General features: G+C 36.0%; 1 protein-coding gene across 1 annotated transcript in view; it reads right to left on the reverse strand.

Moving 5' to 3' along the window:
- NRXN1 (neurexin 1) overlaps positions 1 to 13,092 on the reverse strand; it is a 756,469-nt gene that overhangs the window by 637,259 nt on the left and 106,118 nt on the right. The gene's annotated exons all lie outside the window — the stretch shown is intronic.

Below are 13,092 nucleotides of genomic sequence, written 5' to 3' on the forward strand. Positions count from 1 at the left end.
ATGAAGAAGATAGCAGTCATAAGACATCTTCTGACCTTAGGGAGAGATTTGACCCTAGGCCATTAGCTAACAATTTTCAATGAGTGGCACCTGGTTGATTAGGCCCTGGCAAGGAGGTTGCTCTGGGTATTAGATTGTGTGATGACTGCTCTTTGCACTTCTTATCATGTACCTTCAATATTCACCAGGCTTTTAAATTTCTGGAAAGTGTCTGTGAACTAGTGAAGGCCCAGAGAGTGGGTATAGGTAAAAGTACTGACTTCTAGGAAGTGAAGAAAGTCAAGAAAAACACTGCCCATAAAGGGCCAAGTGAGAGTGGGAGGGGAAAAAATGATTAAGCAGTGGTACTGGGAAGTGATTTCCAGCTAAGGACCAAAGGAAAAAGAGCCAGAAGTGTAAGCAACTGGAAAAGTAATTGCAAGTGAACCTATGTAAACTTGTGCAAGTTGAATTTAAGTTGGCTTAGGAGAAGGAAATGGCAACCCACTCCAGTACTCTTGCCTAGAGAATCCCATGGACAAAGGAGCCTAGTGGGCTGCCGTCTATGGGGACGCACAGAGTCGGACATGACTGAAACGACTTAGCCTGCATGCATGCATTGGAGAAGGAAATGGCAACCCACTCCAGTGTTCTTGCCTGGAGAATCCCAGGGACGGGGGAGCCTGGTGGGCTGCCGTCTGTGGGGTTGCACAGAGTTGGACACGACTGAAGCGACTTAGCAGCAGCAGCAGCGACAGGACAGGCTATATCAGAAAGTATCTGTTGATGTTATTGAAATGACAAATTAAACAAATGTCTCTCTTACATATAAAAACAAAGGAAGGGAAAAAAATAACTTTTAATAGAACTGAAAATGTTTTATTAAAAATAAGCCTTGCTATTAATCTGATATTTTGATTCATTTAAAAAAATCATGAAGTTTTTAATGATACATCTTTGGTTATGGATTCCCCCCCGCTTTTTTTTAACATACTGACATTTCTTGGTAAACTAAAATGACTAAAGACATGACATTTAATTCTACAACTTTCAATTGATTCAGGATCAGGGTGGGGTTCACAATTTCTTCCACCAAATTCTACCAGACAATCTAGCCAATGTCCAAAGATCATAGGATGGTGTATGAAAATGCCAAGAAGAAGGAGAGAGAAAAGAAAGAAAAATAAATTAGGGAACTAAGTACTAGAAGAAACCTAAGCAGTCTGTCCAACAAAACATCACTGCTTTAATACTGCAGACTACTATACTGATTTCTCTCTTAGAATGTTATTGATGAAACAAGTTCTGTCTTCCTTGTTTGAGGTTTCTTTGAGGCTTAAAATGAGCCAGTGATATAAGTTAAATTTTGCAGAATTAATTGCCTCCTGTCTTGGGTTCCCCTGGTGGCTCAGATGGTAAAGAAATCACCTGTAATGCAGGAGACCCGGGTTCAATTGCTGGGTCGGGAAGATCCCCTGGAGAAGGGAATGGCTACCCACTCCAGCATTCTGGCCTGGAGAATTCCATGGACAGAGGAGTCTGATGGGCTACAGTCCACGGGGTTGCAAAGGGTTGGACACAACTGAGCAACTAACACTTTCAATTTTAAACAGAATCATCATTAAGATTAGTAAGCATTTCTTTTTGTTTCTTTAGAGAAGTTAAATCGCATCTGGACACACAAATAAAAACTAGTCTAGATAGAAGAGTTTGGAGAGATTGATCATTAAATAACTAGAGGAAGCCTGTTCAACAACTGCAGTTCAACAACTGCAAAAATGCTTTGAGACCAAATGTTGAAAGCAAGTCCCAGGATCAAAGGAACTCTTTCTAGTTTCAACAGTGAAGTGTTTAATAACTCTGCAGAATCTTAGCATCCTACTGGCAGCAAGGGCCATTCTGAGTTTTGATCTTTGAAAAGAGAATATATCATTTTTAAAGCTATTTTTATAGGGTATATCTTTTTTCTCTTCAAAATGTGTGCTTTTGAAGCAGTCTCACTCCTATTCTCTTAATGTAAGTGTTTTGTCAAGAAAAAGAAGCATAAGGGTGATATCATCATTATACCCCATTCTGGGCTTGATCTTGCAGTGAAATCATAAAGCTTTATCCATGAAACAATAATTTCCATAACAACAGGCACAAAATCCAATTAAAAATAACCCTTTGGTTCATGAAAATCTCTGTGGACCAACCTCAAGCTCCTTCCCTGCATTATTAAAAATGTGAAGAGATTGATTTTGGAAGAGGTTTTTTTTAAAAGCACTTAATATTCTCAGTTTAAAACAATGTTATTTATGTGACATGAAGTGTCATGGAAAGTGAACTGGACAGGGAATTAAGGATTGCGGTTGCTGGTCCTTAATTTGCTACTGAGAAGGAAGTTGGGTCCTGGTAAATGTTTGTTATGTACCAGGCACTTTATTAACTTACTTCATCTTTATTATTATCATTTTGCTGGCGTGAAACCAAAGGCCTAGAAAGCTAAAACAACTCGGCCCAAGGTCACATAGCTAAAATGTGATAGAGATGTCTTCTCTCCTAGGTCTGACCTAGGATAATTTATCCTCTGTTGAAATTTTGAATTTCAGAGTCATTTGTCCCTATGGCAGAATTATAGTCATTCATACCATTAGTGATCTGAATTCCTTTTGAAATTTCTTTTTCCTTTTAGGATATCAAAACATGTCTCATTGATTTTAACCTTTCTCCCAGCATCAATGTGTATGCTAGGGAGGGAATAGTCACAAAACTGTGGCAGTGGTTAATTATTATTTTTAAATGGTGGAATTATTTTTTTTTCCACCTGTAATCTCACATAAAGATATAAAAATCACATAAAGGGGAAGTTGCTATTCTGTTAAAGAGGCAGGCCAACTTGTCCCCTAAGGCATCACCCAGAAGCCCTGGACTCTGCAGAACCCTCCGGGGTTGAGGGGGAGGCGGTGGGGGGAGACACTCATTTCTTTCTTTAGGAAAATGATGAGCTTCTTTATTAGAAAACTCCAGGAAAGGCTTTTAAAAATCATTTGCAAGTAACTTTTTCTTTTCAAAGTTAGATTAAGAAAAAAGATTTTTCACTGAATTAAAAAAAAACAATTTTTCTAGAACATCATTTATTACATTACCAAGGTCCACAGTTATTCAAAGCTACTTTTTAGTCTACCTACATTATCAACTCTTTAACATGCATTTTCAATACTCTTTATAACTGCAAAGTCCAAATTCATAAACTCTTTCCTGAAGATTTTATAAGCTATTTCCTCTTATATCATGTGAGTTATAGAACTGACTGCCTTTCCTTATCTCTTTCTATTCATCATAAAATCAAGATTTAGGATATATGCTTACTTCCAGCAACTTGATTCTTTCTTTTCTTAAAAAAGCAAAAAAACTGCATATTGACCTTTCTTCCTAATTAATCATTTAGGTTATTTTTGCTAATCACTTTATATTCTATTTGAAAGTATTTTGTCATAAATCAATAAATGAATTTATTTAATGAAGAAAAGAATAGCTTCACATGGATGTAGAAATAACTAATTCAACTCTCCCATTTTATAGATAGCTCCATGGGAGGTTAGTTGACATGTATGAATACAACATCACTGATCATTTCAGATATTATTGCAAATGTATTTTAAATTTATTTTTAATATTTGTTTCATATTATTTCATGAATATTTCAAATTTACTTCATATTCAAGATGTATATAATAGCAATTTTGGATACTTTTTGTAAGAAAGCTTTCTGTGCAAATGTCCTGTGAAGTATATTCATTGTTTTTTTTTTTTTCTTTAATGTAGGGGGGAAAATAACATTAAAGGACAATAGTGAAGATTAAAACAAAGCTAAGAAGTCTAGGAAGCAATGTGATTAAGGATGTCTAGTAGACTGTAATGACAGCTGTCCCTAGAGTTGAAAGTTAGATGTAGCTTGAGAAAATCAAACCCAGACCTACTATATTTTGATTTTTGATACTGGATGCTTGGGACTGGTGCACTGGGACGACCCAGAGGGATGGTATGGGGAGGGAGGAGGGAGGAGGGTTCAGGATGGGGAACACATGTATACCTGTGGCAGATTCATTTTGATATATGGCAAAACCAATACAATATTGTAAAGTTAAAAAATAAAATAAAATAAAATAAAAAAGTCAAAGAAAAAGATCAAAAAAAAAAAAAAAAGAATTAGTGAAATGGGGGAGGGGGGAGATATAATAGTCTAACTCAAGGAACAAACTAATAGCTTAAAACACAAAAAGAAGATAAATGTAGTTGGTCATTATTTACAACAGAAGATGCATAATAAAAATAAAACCTCTTTTGAAAAAAAAAAAATTCCAGACTTGAGGGCTGCAAAGGTTAGACTCATTGCATATCCTTTAGGTAGCTATTTCCTTCCACTGGTATTTTTAAAAGATGCTAACTACATACATGGATCATCTGTATGAGGTGCCCATTTCTCACTATAGTTCAAACTAATTGGTTCTAGAGTTCCTTTTTGTTGCCTTAAACATTAAATGTAAGTGATTTCTATATGTAACAACCTAGAAATTTGAGAAGCTAATCTGTTTTATCAATTAAGCTATTTAAATATGGGGATTTGAATAAGTACTTCTGCAAGGCCACAACCCAGCAAACTCATAGATGATGGGCAGGTAGGAATTCATTTAGTTTGCCTTCTAGAAATGATCTCTCTTCATTTTATTAAGACTAGGTTGTGCCTTTTCAGCCACAGCTATGTGGGCTAAAAATGGGCATCACATGAAAGTGGGGTTTCTACAGTACTTCTATAAATAATAACAAAAAAATTCACATTGCCTTAGGGATATAAATTGGTTCTATCTTTATACGTAACTTTTTTTTAAGATCATTAAATTGCCTATAGCACCCAGCAATTGAATTAGAAGTTATTACAGCACCATACATCTTAGAATTATGAAATTTTGAAACCGAATGATCCATGTTATGGAGAAGGCAATGGCATCCCACCCCAGTACTCTTGCCTGGAAAATCCCATGTATGGAGGAGCCTGGTAGGCTGCAGTCCATGGGGTCACTAAGAGTCAGACATGACTGAGCGACTTCACTGTCGCGCACTGGAGAAGGAAATGGAAACCCACTCCAGTATTTTTACCTGGAGAATCCCAGGGATGGGGGAGCCTGGTGGGCTGCCATCTATGGGGTCACACATGGACATGCTGAAGCAACTTAGCAGCAGCAGCAGATCCATGTTATATCTGCTGTTTATCTAGTCTCATTTAACTAGTCTTATTCATTCTGGATTATGTGGTTCCCATGTGCTTGTGCTTAGTCACTCAGTCATGTTCAACTCTGCCTATCCATTCTTCAGTGGATCTTCCTGACCCAGGAATCAAACCAGGGTCTCCTGCGTTGCAGGTTGATTCTTTACCAGATGAGCTAGCCTACTAATTTAGTTTAAAAATTATTTTGTGCCAAACACTGATCTCAGCATTGGGAATGTCCCAAGTTAGATTTTCAAGGAGCTTTCTATAGCTTACATTCTAGTAGAACTAATAGCGGTCAAAATACTTCTGGCAATGGACCAAATGAAGCTCTGGGAGTTGGTGATGGACAGGGAAGTCTGGCGTGCTGCAGTTCATGGGGTTGCAAAGAGTTGGACATGACTGAGCGACTGAACTAAACTGAATGGACCAAATAGTAAATATATTCCACTTTGCCAAATTTGGTTGTCATTGCAATTACTTAACATTGCTATTGTAGTGCAAAAGCAGCCATAGACTATATGTAAACTAATGGATATGGCTTTGTTTCAATAATTATTTGTTTAAACAGTAGGCCAGCTTAGTTTTCAGGTCTTTGAACGAGACACATAAATAGACAAATTCCCTTTTCTTCTGAATCTTCACATTGAGTATTAAAGAAATAAGCAATGGAAAAATAGTCATGAGTTTGAGTCCAGAGACCGGAGTTTTAGATTGACTGTGGCCATTAACTCCAACATAACATTAATTATTGGAGAAAGAAATCACAACCCACTCTGGTGTTCATAACTGGAAAATCCCATGGACAGAGGAGCCTGGTAGGCTACAGGCCATGTGGTCGCCAAAGAGTCAGACACAACTTACCAACTAAACAACAACCTTAATTATTCTAACTTTGTCTAATGCTCCCACAGCTCTTGGTCTGAGTTTTCTTCTCAGTAAAACAATGACAATAACAAAAACTAAGAACAATGTTAAAAGGCTGTAAATGGCATAAACCAATTGCAAAGTCCTTCTACTTCTAAAATGTAATTACCTTTCCTGTTCTACAAATTTAGAATAGCAACTTTCATTGAATGCATGACATTTGTGTATGTGTATAAAATTAGGTGTCTATGTATATCAAAATTTCCAGGTATTAAGCTTTATTTGGCAGTTGACTTTGAGGACTATTGCCTCCAGTGGGAGGCAGGACCCAGTGGGAAGCTGGAAATAAGCCTTGTCATTGTGACAATAATAGGAAGAGAGAAAAGGCAGGAGAAACAGAAGCAGGAGCCACCACTGCTGGGTGCCTGAGTCACTGCTCCTGGCAACAGCACATATACCTGGAAGTGACAGGAGGATGTGTTTCTCAGGTTGTAATTATGACACCTTCAGCCTGCTATTCGACTTTGCCATTAGTTTCTGGTTTTAAAATAATTACTTTAAAAAATAATCAGATTGCTCCTTGAAGGACCAACAGAAATGAAAGAAGAGTGATTCTTATTCAATGTTTCTGTTTTATCTGTCTCAATTTTTATACTGGGCTGGGAGCAGAATTTTTTGTTTTTATTTCCACATGAATCAGTTAGGAAAGCTGATTAAAATTAGAAACATATAAATGGCACTTTCAGATTAAGATTTTTTTTTTTTTTTTGGCAATATACTAGCCTTACAAGGGGAAGGAGCAATTAAATGATTTCTGAGCCCAGTAAAGACATGCAACTCTTGTTCAAAATGTAGTATTTCAGAACAGTGATAGCTAAGTATTTACCCAAAAACAGGCCCTTCGAAACACAGAGCCCTGGGTAAATGCACAAATTGCATGCTGTTTGAGCCACCCCTAAAGAGGAGTCGAGGTTTTGTGCTTATTTATTTTTAAAGTTTTCTTTTAGTTAGCTCTACATTCAGGAATATGCAGACAAGACTGCATTTATCAACATAAGAGGTGAGGTTACATCACCCTCCCCAGTTTGTGAGCCCTTAATGACAAGGCCTCTGGAGTATCAGAAAGGCTGTCTATCTCAGAGCTGTCTTGTTGGCCAGATCTGGTGCCAATCATGACCTGGATAGACCAATCATCCACACAGCCGTAAGGCTGATGTACCAGCCCAGTCACCTAACTCTTCCTCTTCTCTAATCCTCCTCAAGTTCTCCTCAATTTAGCTGATCCTTGAGAACTATTGAGAATGTTTTTATATTGTCGTTTACTGTAGAGGAAAAGAGACATTTATAGACTCCTAAGGACAGATACATTTCTTTATACTAAAACTATTACAAATATTCCTCCCTAACTAAAAAGTGTGCTCTGTGTGTGTGCTGTGCTGTGCTGTGCTAAGACACTTCAGTCACATCTGATTCTTTGTGACCCTACGGACTGTAGCCCGACAGGCTCCTCTGTCCATGGGATTCTCCAAGCAAGAATACTGGAGTGAGTTGCCACGCCCTCCTCTACCAGGGGATCTTCCTGATCCGGGGATCAAACGGGTGGGCGTCTCTGATATCTCCTGCATTGGCAGGTGAGTTCTCTACCACTAGTGCCACCTGGGAAGCCCAACTAAAAAGTACTTTGAGCAAATAAAATAAAATTAGACATTAAACTTGGTTCAAAAATGAACAGTAACAACAGAAGAAAGGCATTTTGTAAACTTTAAAAAACCACTGGAGAAATGAAATAGTCCCACACTAATCAATTTCACTGTATTTACTTTGGTTAGATTGCTGTTTAAGTCTTTTCTTTCTTTTAAACTTTCTACAATGTGTATATCTTGGTCTGGTGCATGTGTTTTAGATTCACAGATTCTCTGAACTTTTATCCTAGTTCCATGAGTTACTAGCTATGTGATCCTGGTAAATTATATAAATTCTCTGTGTCTCAGTATTCTTATCTCTAAAATAAGCTAACAATAGAGCCATTTTACAATATAAATTTAAGGCATTTTAATTACTTAAAACAATGCCTAGTGCATGGTACACCTTCGTTTATAATGATAATAATATCATCAGTATTATATTGTCACTATTGTTATTCTCCCTTCGTTGTTGTTGTTGAGTCACTAAGTCATGTCAACTCTTTGTGACCCCATGTGGACTGTAGCCCACCAGGCTCCCCTGTCCATTGGATTTTCCAGGCAAGAATACTGGAGAGGGTTGCCATTTCCTTATCCAGGGCATCTTCCCAACCTAGAGATCAAACCCACGTCTCCTGCAGTGGCAGGCAGATTCTTTACTACTGAGCCACCTGGGCTTAGAACTTCAGGAAAAATACCCTAGGTCCTATTTTTCAGTGCCTTGAATATAAAAGCCATGCTTAATTATTTATTGAATGAGTAAATCTGTTTAGATTTTGTGAACTTTTTTTTATGGTGGATTGAATACCTCTTGATATTGAATTAAGCCAAATAGTTAATGAAAAGTAACTCCATTAACTTTTAACACCAATCTTCACTAAGAAGTGTCAAAAATAGAAAGTTTCATCCCCTTGTTTCCACATTTGGCAGCATGGAATCTGATAAGTCCAAGAACTGGAAAACTTGGGCTACTCGGTTATCTGGCTAATTATTTAGACAGCTTTTTTGCTTAGTTCCCTTGAAAATAAATTTAATGATGCGTACAGTCTAGGAGAGCAAAATGACCTGAGGCCGGTAGTCAGTAACTTCCAAATACAAAGAGAGTAGTTGGCTTAGGAATGGGGGATTCGAGGCTTAATGAGTATTTAATTATAAGAAAACATAGATCTTGTGTGCAAAGAGGTCTGACCTGGGAGAGCTACTGGAAATGCCCTATGGAGACTCCTCTGCCATTTTCCTAACTCATACCAACGCTATCCTATCATCTACAAAATAAACTTTACTATATACAGCTGCCTCCCCTCCTGTTTCATATCTGGCTAGATATCTTAGCTCTAAGCAAATAAATAGACAAGGTTTATAAGAAACATTTAGCCTTTACACACAACTTTGACATTGATTGTACCCATTTATGACAGATCAGGATAAATATCTCTGATGTAAATCATTTTCAATGTAAAAAAACATACATTTTAAGAAATACAATTTACCTTTTAAGAATATAACTACAACACAGTAAAAAATGAACACAAATTATATATTACTAAAATAATGTTTTAAAAGAGCTCTTTTAAAATCTAATCTAGCTCAAGTGACTGGTTTAGGAAGAAGCATAATAAAATAAACCTACTATAATGAAAGGAAAAGTCTGGACTGTGACTTTATTTTAAGAAAAAAAGGCCATTTCCAAGAAAAGCTTATCACATTATAGGATAGTCTGCATGTATAAAATTAAGTACTAAACAGTTAATATGATTTTAAGTAAGCATTTTAAACTGAAAATATACTGAGCCTTTGTGTAACATGAGAAGAAAAGGATTATATTGATTTATATTGACAGAAATTTAAACAAGTATTATGCAATTCCTACACAATGCCAAACTATCTGAATGAAAACAAAAATGAAAAAGCATACAAATATTGAGCATTTTGACATTTACAAATATTCAACTTGACATCTCATAAACAAAGCCATGAATTGCAATGACAAATGCAAAGATGCTAAAATTAAATAATTTCTCATCCAAATACAGCACTGTTACAGAATTTATTTTTATGAGAAGATCAAGAAGAATGTACATTTCTGTAAAATTAAAGGAATAATTTAATACTATAATATTATTACTAATACTAATATTATAGTACTATTAACACTATAAGTGTATTTGAATATCATTAAATGTGAGACTGACTTAACAAAATTTTGCTGTCACTCAATATTTTGGGGGTATTCTTGTAAAAACCTTCTCCCAGAATAAGAAGCACATTAGGAAAAAATGAAAATAAAAAGCTAAGCTTCTGTCTTTAGGTTTTTATTCCTTTTCATTTCACTAGGAAATCATAACAATGCTTGAAAATCTAGCTTTCACTATTTGTGGTAAACATTACAATATCTATTTTTTTAAAAAAGCAAATGCATTCTCAGGAATATGATAAGGATAATATGTCTTTAGGATTTTTGAACTATAGTGTCTCATTTGTTTTGATCCTTTTTTTCTTTTTTTCCTCAGTGAATGCCCCAAAGAAAGCTATAAACAAATGATACATGATAATTCAATCATCTATCATGTACAAATTAGAATGATAATATAAATTGTTTTCAAAGTATTAATATAATGATTTCATGAATTCTCTATTTTGAATTTTATTATTGCAATAACAAATAGAACTAAATTTAATTTTTCTTTTATTGTACTGATAATTAGCTTATTTATCCAGCTAACTTTTAGTCACTAAATTGAGTGCTATGATTCTATTTGACCATTTATTTTAGTAATTGGTAAAATACTGGATTACTCCTTTGTTTGAAGTTGGGACAAAGTCTTCTGAAATGAACGACACGCCTTCCTAAACAGGAGCTATTCTAAGATGGTGCTTGCCCACCTATAGCAATGGCTATTAGCAATTAAATCTTATACCAGATTAATTTGGTTAATCTCAGGAGAGAGTGTTTGGAGGTTCCCTGGAGCTGGTCAGCCAGCTGCTAGAAGAAATATTATATTTGTGTGCTTGCTCCTCGTCAGTCTTGCTACACTAAGATTACTTTAGTTAGGTTTTCATTTGAGTGAGTTAGTGTCACTGATAATAACTTATACCAGTGCAAAGTATCTTTTCATTTACAGTTATTCCAATCTAGTTTGTTTTTCAAGATCGTTCTCACAGATGCTTCTGATCAGTGTTCATATGATTGCTTTGAAGTCTCTGATGAATCATGATAGAATTTATTTTTGTACATATATGTTTTCTCCCTATTTTATTGTTCTTCAGCTGGCTCAGTGACCTCGATCTGCTTCATATTACTTCAGTATAAAATCTCAAATAAGCAATGGGTCAGATTTTTCAGTGCTGCATGCTATATTTACAAACTGGACATATTAATATTTTTTTCAGTATATTGTTAAAGTAAAAAAAAAAACTGTTGCAAAACATTTGCACACCATGACCCTATATTTTTAAAGAAACACATATAACATATTTATTTCAATAGTACTGTGCATAAAATATTTCAAGTCTTATATTTAGACTGACCTCCTGGGAAGGATGATGGGAGGGTGAAGAATACTCACAACTGTATGAATGATGCATTCAAAGAACAAATAACAAAGACCAATCCAATACTAAGTACAACAAAAGTAACAGTAATTGAAATATTCTTAGAATTTCTTACTTTACCTTTGGAAAATGGTTTTCATAATGTACTCCTTACCCATCTTGCTCTTTGTTCCCATTGGTCACAAGTAAGAGAAATGGATAAGACCTCTGAGCAACCTGAACATTTCAATCTCCAACTTTTTTATGGTTCCATGCATTTCCCCTCATTTAAAGAGCCTTGCTCACTTGACTTATGTACCATTTGTCAGTAATGTGTTGAAGAAATTATAATTCTCACGGGTATTTCATGGTTAAAGTCAAAACACTGTTAATCAGACAGCCTGAAGAAGAGATGCTTGTGGGGAAAGCCCACTGCTCCTACATTACCCTGGAGATGCGTATACTGACTCTCTGGCTCCCTCCTCTGAGGACACTTCATTGGATCACCAGTGGGCATCTTCCCCCAAAGTTAAAGTCTGGTCAGTGGCTTATGAGGTGACATGACGAAAGCTCTGCTCAACAGAGCACAAGGATAAGTAATGAATCCACTAGATTCTCTTTCTAGGGGAGTTTGATAACATAGCATACATTTAGTCAACAGTTTAAGGAGCAGCAAAAAAAAAAAAAAAAAAAAAACATGCACAGGAGGAGGCAGTGGACAAATAACCATGAGCTAGGAGACACCATGGTAAGCAAAAGACACAAAAAAGTAGAAGCTATGACCAAGCAGAAGCAAGTGAGTAGAGAAGAGAGGAAACCAAACAAAGCTCAGCTTGAAGGCTTATGTTAATCATGTCTGATATATGGTTAAGTGGACAAAATGTCTTTTAAATTATGCATCCACTTTAGCAGTTAGCAGATACATAATTTCTATCTAGCAACTAAATGAGGAACTGAAATCCATGATTATATTATTTGTTTCCATATTTTCTGATAGGTAAGTAATTGATGAAGTGTAAATTGTTAATGGCTTTCTTTTGAGAAAGATTAGGAAGGCAAAACTTCTTGAAAAATTGCAATATATTTGTTAAATTGCAATATATTCATATATAAAATATTAATATATTCTACAAGTCTACACTTGTACAACGAGTTATTTGTGTGGCACTATGTATCATCATTGAACATTAAGGCTGTCCTAAGGATTAGAGGCTATTTTAAACAGAAGTTTTGAGCACTTTTTAGTCTTTCTGAGCCTTTAGGATTAACTGTTTATGAACCTGAATTATAGAGGCACATAAGTAAAAAAATATGCTCCAAATACAAACAAACAAACAATTATTGTTTTCTTTAAAATAAATGAAATTCTAATCATATATCTCACAATGAGACTGGCTAGATTAAAAAAAAAAACAAAACCTTAATAGTAGCTGCTGCTGCTAAGTCACTGCAGTCGTGTCCGACTCTGTGGGACCCCATAGATGGCAGCCCACCAGGCTCCCCCATCCCTGGGATTCTCCAGGCAAGAACACTGGAGTGGGTTGCCATTTCCTTCTCCAATGCACGAAAGTGAAAAGGGAAAGTGAAGTCACTCAGTCGTGTCCGCCTCTAGTGACCCCATGGACTGCAGCCTACCAGGCTGCTCTGTTCATGGGATTTTCCAGGCAAAAGTACTGGAGTGGGGTGCCATTCAATGTCTAATTCATATTTTGACCTTCAATTTTTTGGATCAATGATAGCTTGTTAAAATGCTACCTCCCTATCAAAAAACAAACAAAAACAATG

Source organism: Bubalus kerabau, chromosome 11 (genome assembly GCF_029407905.1).
Source record: "Bubalus kerabau isolate K-KA32 ecotype Philippines breed swamp buffalo chromosome 11, PCC_UOA_SB_1v2, whole genome shotgun sequence".
NCBI classification, from domain to species: domain Eukaryota; kingdom Metazoa; phylum Chordata; class Mammalia; order Artiodactyla; family Bovidae; genus Bubalus; species Bubalus kerabau.